Genomic DNA, 12,296 nt, shown 5'->3' on the forward strand with positions numbered 1-12,296 from the left:
CTTTCTGTAATCACAGTAATCTAAAACTTCAATGGTAAGACTGGTGTTGATTTGAATTTTTGCTGGGAACTGAATTCCTCAAGTTCTAAATACTCCACTTAAATGCTGCATGACTTGTGAGGTGCCAAACAGGATTTGTGAAATTAAGGAAATGCATATTTTCAGCAGTTGCCCCTTTATGAGTTTAGTAAAATAAATGATGTATTTCCACTTAAAAGCTGTGGATGCAATACAATTTTTTTCTCCTCTGCAGACCTGCCTGATGGTTTGACTACTTTTACCCAGCCGGCCCACTTGTTCTGTTGGGCTAACAGCCAGGCATCCCTGGGCTAGGCAAGAGTATTATGACAACATATTCCTGCCAGTGGTGACTAATCAGCCCATTTGTCCCCCTCATGAACAGTGTGATGGTAGGAAGTAGGCTAATTTCGGGGCCAATGAAGAACTACTCTCCCTCCTAGGAGCTTCCTCCTTCCTTTGGTAGCACCTTTGAGCTACACTAATTGCTGTGTGCTGTGGGAAGTGTTTCTCTTCTCATAGACTTCCCTACTGAGCTCACATATATAAAGGTAGTGTGTGCTTGGCTGACCCATGCTCTGATGGTGTAACATACAGTGTTCCCTGTAGGTGTTCATCTAAATTTTGAGCCAACATTACCTCCCTTTTCCCAGGATGGGTGAGCTGGCAGCATCCACTCACTTCCACACTTCCCATCCGAGCTCTTCTAGCACCCAAGTTGCTAATCGAACTTGAGCTGTCTGTGTTTTTGTCAGGGCTTCATCCTGTATGACACAGTGAGGGTGAAATTACTATTTCGTGGTTCTCTTTCCATGTTCACTGATGACTGTGTCCTGCTGACAGAACTAAAGTTTAGCAAGTCATTCTGTTACATTGCTGATTTAATAGCAGAAGTTGAAGCAAGCAGTTTTTTATCCATTTCAATAGAATCAAATCATGTAATTAAAAAAGGATTTTTGCCAAAACTGGTCTTTGGGCTATTTTTTGATTAAAATATTTATTTGACTTGAAGAATGCCTGTACTGTTTATTTTCAAGTGCTGGTTGTTTTTTTTTTTTTGTTATCTTGGTTTTTGGTGCGTGTATCTGGAGTGAAACCATACTGGTGAGGGTCACACTTTGACAGAATCAAATCCTCCAAGTACTCGACTTCTATGGATTTACATTGTTGACTGCAAACAGCAGTTAAAATCTTCTGGAACTTAAAAAATGGTATAACTCCAGAAGATCAAAGCAGAGCTGTAACAAGGTGGACACTAATGGTGATTCGGCCTCAAGGCCCCAGGTACCGATAAAGAAGAATTATTTTTAAACTGTATAGATTATCCAGCAAGACAAAAAAGACAAAATTCATCCAATGAAAAATTGAAAGATATCTGTGGTAGTAGTTTTGTTCACAATCACCCACTTCACTTTTCACCTTACAAATATTCAGTACCATTTTCACCCCCTCTGCAATGATCCCCTTACACACACACACACACACACACACACACACACACACACACACACACACACACACACACACACACACACACACAGACACACACACACACATGCACGCACGCACACATAAATGCACACAGACGCGAGTTCCCGAGTCTTGTCCTTGGTCTCCTACTGTTTGGTGGTATTCTGCCATTAAGAAAATGATGACACTGGCAGTGGTGGTGGTGGTGGGGGGGCTGGAATGTGGTGGATCCAGACTGTCATACACTCCCCTGACAACTAAAAAATGCAAATAATATTTGAAATGCATTAACGATTATATGGTTCAGAAATAGCAATGTAATTGGAGGGCGTATACTATCTTCGACTTAACTTTCTGGAAGCTCTGTTGTATTTTGTTAAAAATATCTAACTCTAAGTATGTTTTCTGGTGATGTGACCTGTATGACTCAAGACATGAGTAATATCTGATGTAGCTCTGCTGTTCACTTTAGTTGGGACACAGTGCAACATTTGTGACTACACAAAAAATGAACGGAAAAAAGGTATTTTACAAACATCTCAATATAAAACCCATGCTTGAATGATAAACAATACTGCTGCAGCTGTTTATAGAACACTACATTGTAATACAGTATGAAAATGTGCACCATAAAGCCATAAGTCATGGCATTGTCTTTTGGCTTTAGGAAATGCAACTGTGCAATGGGCTTCAGTAACAAGATGTAGTGTGGATGCTCACTGATACAGCTACACTGAGGAAAAGCATTCCCAAGGAAGCTAATAGTACATTTTCCTGAGTGTCTCTGTCTTCTGTGCAGCAGTTTTCTAAATGCTTTTGAGAATACATTTTCTTCACAAAAGACAGGAAAAAAATTTTTTTTTCAAAGAGCAACCCTCCTACATCCCATACCATTTAACTTAAATATGCTAACTCCAAATTTTCACAATCATGCAGAAAAGTAGATATGCTAAAAATTCTGTCTCACTGCTGGCACAATAATAGAAACTGTACTACAGAAATTTTCAAGAGAAAACAGCAACTGACAAGTTGCAACGTATGGAATAAGTTACAGCTTCATCAGGATTTGACCGAGAGTGGAGCTGGAGTTGATGTCTTTGTTAAAATGAGTGTGCGACGGTATAAGTTGTGTGAAGTCACACAGGTTGATACTAGCAGAGGGATAGTCTGATGTAAGGTTTTGTCAGGTAGTGCTCATGTTAACATGAACAGTAGTTTCATACACTATCATTTTTTTTCAAATCCCACAGCAGCTGTTTACCTCCCCTGGCATGTCCATTCTTGCATTCAAGTAATACTAGCCACCCCTCGGGTCAAGCGGGTCTCCACTCCCCATAACAAGAAATGGAAACCTCAAAAATATCTCACTCGTGCACTGGGCAAACACAGACACTGTACTGTAACTAAAGAGACTAAAACTAATGTATGTGCTTAAATTCCAAGTGTCTAGACAGTAAAATACCTTAACTGCACTAAATTAAACAAGTGTTAGTGAGTGTGTTAGTACATTCTACTGTATAGTTCCTTACTCAAACCACTGTACTGACAAGGTCATTGCCAGGAATCAACAGCTGCATAACCCTCTCCAGTAAGTGTCCCCCCCCCCCCAAAAAAAAAAAAAACACAGTCTATTTTTTTTTTTTAGAAAAACTTAAATGTATAAAATAGCTTATTATTACCTCTCCTCATCATCTGTACCTAACCCCAGTTTTAATATTATATAATTTTTAAGAAAGTCAGGGTAAAATTAGATAATGTCTACACTTGCCTTAATTTAACAGTATAAAGTGGAGTGACTGTGCAAAGTAACATATCTTTTCTTAAGGTTCATTGATTGTTTCTAATACTCTTGCACTTCACAAACAGTGTCACAAGCATTTTAAATATGTATTAAATGTAAACTATGCCATTAGTTTTAGTAGCAGCTTTCAGCTGATCCCTCTGCTCTGCATCTGCAGATAACCTGATTCTAGTCACCAGCAGTTTTTTTTCTTATTGCACAGTTGACTATCCATGGTTAACAAACAGACATGCAGTAAGCATTTCTGTTTCTGTGCTCACTCCATCTTAATTATGTTTAGCTATTAAAGGCATTCCACTCTGTTTTAAAGCCCTACTTTAAGTAACATAACCTTTTGCATTTTGGCTGGTTTTAATACCTCAGTGACTGAGTTTGAAGATGGCTGCACAGAGGGTCCAAGTTGGACATGGTCTGTTCACCCTCGCTTTGCTTGGGCTCATCCTACCCTACCTTCATTCCCACCCCCACATCAATTAAATTTATCTCTAACCTCCCCCCTATCACCCACTTCATAGTCCAACCATCACTCACATCCAATTACTAATCTAAACTCTCACAAACTTATCCATTATCCTGTCTCCAACTCCAGCTAATTACAACATTACTTCCTAGCCTATAACCTTTTAGATACTCTGTACTGCCTCCTACAACTGTTACAATACTTTCTGCTTCCTTTCTTATCCCACATTCCTTTTTTATTATCCTGTTCTTCTGTTTCACTAATACTCCCTCCATTATCAATCTATTACTACTTAGTGCTTCCCCCACTCAATAAAAAATGCCACATCTCAAAAGATTTTCTGAACATCTTCATGCTAACCCAACACATCCTAATACTTGATCTTTAACCTTATCCACACACTATACATTCTACCACTATCCTCTCGCCCCTCCCCAAAGTAAACAAAAGGTAACTATTAACTCTCCTACACTGAAACAATCAACAAACTTTCAAATATCTCCTGGCATCTTCAACACCACCATCCTAGGCCAAATTAATATTAAAGTACCATCACCCAAAATAACTTTAAAAAATATCATAGTTACATATCACAAACATATATGTAGTCACATCAGAACAGCAGCAAACATTGCCAAAAAAATGCTTACAAGTGGAGATGTACATCCAAGTCCTAGACCCAGCACCCTTACTTCATCCAGTTCTCAGACACAACATATACTTAATATACCTCACAAAAAACACTGACTTATTGTTTCTAAACATAAATGTTAGAAGTCTGGTTCATGAACTAGAGGCTGTCCTATCACATTATTCCCAAGAAATAGCCATCCTAACATAGACCTGGTTTAAACCCCATATCTCAGACAACTAAATTACATCTTCAGGGTATAATATACTTTGAGCAGACAAAAATGACAAAAGAGGAGGTGAAGTAGATATACTTTTCAAAAACAGCCTGTGACACCTCTAAATCTATAGTGACCTACAGTGGATATAAAAAGTTTACTCACCCCTGTTAAAATGCCAGGTTTTTGTGATATAAAAAAAAATGAGACCACAATAAATCATTTCAAAACTTTTCCCACCTTTAATGTGACCTATAACCTGTAAAATTCAATTGCAAAACAAATCTTTTAGGGGAGAATTATTAAAACAAATATGTACAATACGCTGGTTGCATAAGTGTGCACACCCTTAAACTAATACTTTGTTGCGTGTGCACACCCTTAAACTAATACTTTGTTGAAGCACCTTTTGATTTAATTACAGCATTCAGTCTTCTTGGGTACACACCTGCCAGCAATTAAAGAGACTCTGATTAACCCCAAATTAAGTTCAGCTGTTCTAGTATGATTTTCCTGACATTTACTCAGCTGCCTGCTACATCAAAAGCCATGGTTGCAGACAGCTTACAAAGAATCAAAGGGATTTCATTGTTGAAAGGTATCAGTTAGGAGAAGGGTACAAAAAAATTCCACAGCATTGGATATACCATGGAACACAGTGAATACAGTCATCAAAAAGTGGAGACATATGGGACAACAGTGACATTGCAAAGAACTGGATGTCCCTCCAAAATTGATGAAAAGACAAGACAAAAACTGGTTAGGGGGGCTGCAAGAGACCCACAGCAACACTGAAGGAGCTGCATGAATTTCTGGCAAGTACTGGTTTTGTACTATATGTGACGACAATCTCCCGTATTCTCCATATGTCTGGACTATGGGGTAGGGTTGCAAGACGGAAGCCTTTTCTTACACAGAAAAACATCCAGGCCCAGTTACAATTTGCAAAACAATACATCAAGTCTTTCAAAAGCATGTGCGAAAATGTGTCATGGTCTGAAGAGACCAAGGTTGACCTTTTTGACCACAATTCCACCATCACCAAAAGAACACCGTCCCCACAGTGAAGCATGGTGGTAGCAGTATCATGCTTTGGGTTTGTTTGTTTTTTCAGCTGGAACTGGGGCTTTAGTCAAGGTGATGGGAATTATGAACAGTTCCAAATACCAGTCACTTTTGGCCCAAATCCTTCGGGCATCTGCTAGAAAGCTGAAGAGGAATTTCACCTTTCAACATGGCAATGACCCCAAGCATACATCCAAATCAACAAAAGAATGGCTTCACCAGATGATAATTAAAGTTTTGGAATGGCCCAGCAAGAGCCCAGACCTAAATCCAATAGAAAATCTGGTGGGTGACCTGAAGAGGGCTGTGCACAAGAGATGCCCTCGCAATCTGACAGATTTGGAGCACTTTTGCAAGGAAGAGTGGGCAAATATTGCCAAGTCAAGATGTGCCATGCTGACAGACTCCTACCCAAGAAGACTGAATGCTGTAATTAAATCAAAAGGTGCTTCAACAAACTATTAGTTTAAGGGGTTGCTCACACAACAACTATTAGTTTAAGGATGTGCACACTTATGCAACCAACATATTGTATGTTTTTAATAGTATTTTTCCCCTAATAGATCTGTTTGTTTTTCAATTGAATTTTACAGGTTAAAGGTCACATTAAAGGTGGGAAATGTTTTGAAATGATGTATTGTGGTCTCATTTTTTTATATCACAAAAACCTGGCATTTTAACAGGGGTGTGTACACTTTTTATACCTACTATACTTCTTGCTAAATTACAAATTAATGCTAACAAGCACATAACTATAGTAGCCATTTACATCCCACCAGGCAATATTATTTCCAGCACTGAACACATCCTTCAATGTATCTCTAATAATATCACATAATAAACTATTATCACAGGTGATCTTACTACTGACTGGTTTACCTGTAACTCTAACAACCTTAGCAACCCATTAATCTCTGTGGCTTCTCACAAATTACCCAGTTCCCTACCAGAATAGACAAAAAATCTAACAAGCACTCCATTCTCGACTGGGCCCTAACAAACAAACCCTCCCATTATCAAAATGCTGGCTGTTTATCAGACAACATCAGTGATCACATACATACCTACCTACCTACTCAGTCAACACATTAACCCTACTAAGAACACTATATATTGTCAAATCCATAATAAGAAGCATGTTAAACCACAGAAACTAACATACACTCTAAAACACTGTACCTGGAGCCCATTAAAGACCTTATCCTTAGACACAGCAGTTCAACATTTTAATAATACTTTCCTCAATATACTCAACACTATGGCATCCCTAAAACAGATCATGTCAAAGCAAATTCTGCCCCATGGCTCACTACTGCAACAAAAACCCTCCTTAAGCAAAGGGAAAAGGCCTGGATCTCCTGGCATACTAACAAAGCTCTACCTGTTCATATTAACTTATCAACAACTCAGGAACAAAGTTAAACACCAAATCATGCCAAACAAAAAGAACTATTATACTAATGCAAATTAAGTATCAAAATAACCCACAAAAATTCTGGGCTATAATCAAAAACATACAAAGTGTGACAAACCACAACCCCCTCCCCCACCTTACCAAATAATTCAGGAACCACCGCATTTTACAGAAAACATTCTTGCACTAACCAGAGGTAACCCAAATAATCTTAAAACAACTAACAATCTAAATAACAATAATAATAGTGGCTTCTCATTTCAACCCATCCCCACCAAAACAATAGAAAAACGCCTAAAAAAAATCCCCCTACATAAAGGTGGTAAATCAACTGAACTAACTAATTATCGCCCCATAGCCATCCTATCCCCACTTTCAAAATTCCCAGAGAAATGTATACATTCCCAACCTGAGATATCTCACATCCAATAACTTACTTGCCAACTCGCAACATGCATTTGGACCGTCCCATAGTACAAACACTACTCTCCTTAGTTTTACCAACACCATAAACCAACACAGGAATGAAGGAAACAGTCTCATCAGTTTTCTTGGATATGTCTAAAGCGTTTGACACAGTCACCCACAACAAACGTTTAACTGTCACTTAACAGGACATCAGCAGGCAGTTGAGTGGTAATATGATCTCTCCACACTTCTCCCTATTACCCTTGGGGTCCCACAGGGATCCATACCTTGCCCTCTTCTCTTCAGTATTTTCATTAATAACCTCAACTCAGCCACCTCACTTACCACCATTATCCAATATGCAGATTATTCAACATTAATATGTGCAGCCCCTACCAGGCAACAACTTTGGGGCAAAACACAGCAGGCCTTTACAGAAACTGAAACAAGGCTTGCTAACTCCCAACTTATTCTTAACCCCCAAAAAACAAAACTTATGATCTTTCAGCCTACCAAGCACTAGATTCCCCCCACAGTTCAACATCATGGCTAATAACAACACAGTAAATTACTCCTGATCCATCCACCAAACTACTAGGAGTCATTATAGATGGTAAGCTAAGACCTGACTTGCATATATCACAAACAATTAAAAAAGTCCACAAAAAATGGGCACCCTTTACAGAAACCAAAAATTCTTAACAGGCTCCTCAAGAGTTGCCATAACCAGAACCCACCTACTAGCAACTCTATTATACATTCACACATTCTTATCAACCTCAAAAAAAAAAAAACAGATTTAGATAATCTGAATACATGCTATAACCAAACAGCTAAATTTGCTACTGGATCATCATTACACAGGTGACATCACTGTCTAGCCTTCTGAAAACTCTCCCGGCTTGAACTACCTCAGCTTCTTACATACAACCAATCAGTCATAGCCTACAAATTACTCTATAACCCTGAAAAAAAAGTCAGCTCTCCAAAGCTTACTACAACCTTACTCTAACACTCGAACACTAGAATCATCATATAAATATTTATTACAAGTCTCTAAAACTAACAACAATGCAGGAGAATCCTTATACTCTTCCTATATCTCACAAACACAGAACTCCCTCTCCTATATTATTAGAGCCACTGACAACACACACCATTAAAAAAAAAATACTCAAAATTATCTGACACTTGGCTCTGCTCATTCAACATCCCTAGCTGATCTCCTGTACACTCTCCATTAATTATTTGTTCTGTCTCTTGGACAATGATCTTATTTGTATTATGATTTTTCTTTTTTTTATTCTTAAATGTGTGATAAATCTAGAATTATTTTCCCTTTGCAAATGTAAAGTAATACTCATAGGTTATGTTAATAATATCACTATGTTAAGCTCCATATCTGATGTTGTACCTACTGTTAGACATGCTGTAGCTACTGTAACATATGTTGTGTATATTGTTTGTTATGTTGTACTTACTGTTACAAATGTTGTATGTACTGTCACTTTTTGTGGAGCTTTACTCCCCAGGCCTCCACTGAAAATGGGCTCTGCGCAGTCGTACTTTCCTGGTAAACAAATGTAAAATAAATAAATAAATAATATTACTTATTCAGTGGAGGATATCTTCTACAATAGGGATGTTGTTTTCTGGAGAAATAGGGACAACCAGGGAAACAATGTTTTTGCTCTTGGTGGGTGACATGTTTTATATGGGAGACATATGCATATACAGAGATAGGCAGAAAATGGGCTTAGAAAAATGGCAATCTAATTGGCTAAGAGGGTAGTATGTAATTTATTTAAATTCTACCAGAAATATGCCCCTGTCTCACACACAAAATGACCACATAAGAATAAATAAATAGATAAATAGATAAAATAATTATATAGTACAGTAACGTACTGTGCTGTGTTATGAATAGATATTACAAGTTACACTAGCTTGCAATGCACTTACCTGTTGAGTTTATTCCTCATAACACCATGGTTGTTTGATAATATCTGTTTAGTGTATGCAGTTTTAATGTGTTTCTACTTAAATACATAGCGATATTATGGCTAAATGTATTTACTTAATTTTATGCACATTAACATACTTGGGTGAGTGTAGCATACAGTGTGCTAAAAGTAGGCTCCAATTTTTGAACATGTACATATAAAGTTTATGATAAAAGTATAATGACCACCACAGGAATGGGGCATTAGTATCATATAATAAATTTGTAACAAAAAGTGTAATCCATCACTGGAAATGTTTATGGCAGAATTAAATATGCCAAGGTTAGAGGTAGATGAGGCTCAGTTACTAACAGTTAGGATAGGAGGAGATGAGATAAAAAATAATCAATCTACATGAAGTCCCCAGGAATATATGGTATTCCTGTGGAAGTTTGGAAACTAGGAGGGGGAAATGTAATAAAAAATCTAGAAGGTTTTGTTTAACAGTATTTTAAGAGGCGGTCAAGCAGCAACATCCTGGAAGAAAGCTGTGGTGGCTGTAATACCTAAAGAGGGTAAAGACCCATCAGATCCAGCTTCATATAGGCCAATTTCAATTCTAAACCATAATTATAAAGTGTTTATGTCTATAATGGCTAAAAGAATGGCAAAGGTGATGACAAAATTGATGAGAAGGATCAATGTGGTTTTATTGAAGGAAGGCAAACATTTGATAACATTAATGTAACAATGATGATCCAGAGGAAAGCAGAATGCAAGAAAATACCCCTGTTGTTGGTGGGTCTTGATGGAGAGAAAACATTCAACAGATTAAGCTGGGATTTTATGAGCAGGGCAATAGAAGCATTTGCATTCCCTGATAAAATTATAAGGTTGATTAGGACGCTATATGAGGGATTGGAGGCAAAAATTAAAGTGTGGGTGTCTCTCTGATAATTTCTGTTTTAGCAGAGGAAGCATGCAGGGGTGTTTCCTTTTCTCTTTGTTATTTGCATAATATTTAGAACCACTGGCAAAGAAAATAAGGGACTCAGAAATTCAAGGATATAAGTGATGTGGTAGTCAAGAAAAGCTGGCTTTATTTGCAGATGAGATTATTTTATACCTGATAAAACCAGAAAAGGACATCTCAGTGTTGTGAAACATTTTGAGACAGTTTCAAGCCTTTTCAGGACAAAAATTATTGAAGTTAAAACAAAGGCAATATCTGTAAACTATGTACCCACACACGAATTGGTTCAGCAATATCCATATTTATGGAGACATGATAAAATTAAGTATTTAGGAGTATAGATTAAAAAGGAGCCTGTTGTGGCAGCTAAAGATAATAGACAGAGGATAACACAAAAACTGAGAAACTGGAAGCTCTGTTTTATTGATATGGATAGCAAGATACAAGCAGCTAAAATGTTTTTAGTCCCTTTAGTTTTATATGCAGGTCAGGCATATTTTTATCAACCAAAGGAGAAGTTGCGGATAGCAATTAATTAGAGCTGTAGGATTTATCTGGGAGGGGAAGACAGCAAGAGTCAAGTGGGATAAGATGATTCTTCCACTAGAACAAGGTGGTTTGGGATTACCTGATTTGATGGAGTATTTCAGAGCTACATTTAAGGTTCCTACACATAGCACAAGCAGAAGACTATAACTCCAAGTGGAAAGGGATGATGACAAAACAGGAAGGAAGCTCAAGAAACAACGAGAGACTGGGCTTTTGGATGCAGATCCTTAATGAGAATAACAATAACTATACAGAATATTATATTCATAAAGTAGCAGAAAGTATTCTAAGAACCAAGCCAAAATAGGAATGGAGAAGGGAAATATTGCCCATAGGGATGACTGCAATTAAGGATACAGGCAATATGCAAGAGGGGGCTGGAGTTTATTGCAGAAAACTGGCAAAGGAGCCAAGGTATTGGGAGCAAATAATTAGGGACGGACAGGTAACAGAATAGGAAGAGGCTAAGAATTTATTTGAACTGCAGGCTAGAGATATCAATCCTCAATAGGGAAGGCTATCAGAGAACAGGCAAAAAAAAAAGAAAAAGGGGGATCCAAAGCAAAAGACCAGCACTGGTAGAGTTTTTAGTAGAATCTAGGACAGAAGCTGTTGTTAAAAATGGATACTTAGAAGACCATACAAAATATTGCATGAAAACTATAAGAATCAATCAGAGGAGGTTAGAAAGGATTGGGAAGGGAGACTGGATAAGCAATTCATAAATAAACTATGGGGGGCTACATGTATGTCTCCCAAATATGCAACAAAGTCTAGAAGATAAAACAAAAGGAAAATGACCACAGCTGAGGAGTATAAAAACTATCGATTTAATATACAAAGTGAGAAGGTAAGCGGTTTCGCGATCTTTCACCGATCGCTTCTTCAGACTCTGTTTTAGTTTTTATACTCCTCAGTTGTGGTCATTTCACTTTTGTTTTATTTTTGTCGCTCTGAGGTGAAAACCAAGTGTTAACCCAGTCAAAGAACATTTCTTTATCTTCTAAAGTCTAGAAGATACTTGAAAGTGTTTACATAGGTAAACTACAAATAATTTGTCCTCATGTATATAACAAATGTTGGAGGTGTGATGGGGAAGAAAGTGGTAATTGGGAACATATTTTCTGGGAGCATAATAAGTTGGCAGACTTTAAAAAATTCTCTGCAGACTACTCTAACAGAAATACTGGATAAGCAAATTGGTGTAAATAAAGAAATGATGTTTTTTGAACTATGATATAGAATTGGAATTGTCTAGAGATAGTAAGGCCTTGCTGAGTCTAATTATGGTGGCTGCCAAAAGCAGTTACTAGAAAATGGAAATCAAAGTCTAAACCAGCTGTACAG

The 12,296-nt window shown here is 37.6% G+C and overlaps 1 protein-coding gene across 3 annotated transcripts in view; it reads right to left on the reverse strand.

Moving 5' to 3' along the window:
- LOC122802714 overlaps positions 1–12,296 on the reverse strand; it is a 265,703-nt gene that overhangs the window by 231,528 nt on the left and 21,879 nt on the right. The gene's annotated exons all lie outside the window — the stretch shown is intronic.

This window comes from Protopterus annectens, chromosome 5.part0 (genome assembly GCF_019279795.1).
Source record: "Protopterus annectens isolate FY-2018-M chromosome 5.part0, PAN1.0, whole genome shotgun sequence".
NCBI lineage: Eukaryota > Metazoa > Chordata > Ceratodontiformes > Protopteridae > Protopterus > Protopterus annectens.